The sequence below is a fragment of the Anarrhichthys ocellatus genome, unplaced genomic scaffold (genome assembly GCF_004355925.1).
Source record: "Anarrhichthys ocellatus isolate YVR2014 unplaced genomic scaffold, GSC_Weel_1.0 scaffold1235, whole genome shotgun sequence".
Taxonomy (NCBI): Eukaryota; Metazoa; Chordata; class Actinopteri; order Perciformes; family Anarhichadidae; genus Anarrhichthys; species Anarrhichthys ocellatus.
This window is the reverse complement of record NW_022281209.1, coordinates 2,091-2,575: the sequence shown is the minus strand read 5'-3', so window position 1 is coordinate 2,575 and position 485 is coordinate 2,091.

Genomic DNA, 485 nt, shown 5'->3' with positions numbered 1-485 from the left:
TGTGTGTGTGTGTGTGTGTGTGTGTGTGTGTGTGTGTGTGTGTGTGTTTTAAACTTCACTTCACAGTGTTGATTGTTGCTTTGGACTTTGAAACTCAACACTTTTCATGCCAACTGGGTTCAGGTCACTTTATTTGAACCCAGAGGTAGAGTTAGTTTGAGAGACGAGGTATCTGTCGTCACACACATTTTACAAGCAACACAGACAATAGACAAAATAAAATCAAGGTGGCGACGGCCAATATCCAAGATGCAGCACTTTGGAGTAGTTTCACAGGACAGCAGTGAAGGCCCAGGTATAAAATGCACGGCCCGCCACTGGATCTCAGTAATGCTTCATCTGACTAAACAGCTGAGGGGAAGGCAGCAGACCTCTCAGTGACCTCTAGACACCAGAGAAGGACTGCTATTGTAGTTTATATGTAGGGCTGCACAATGAATCATCTTCTATCATGTCAGCTTAGATCATTCATACACAATCAGGAT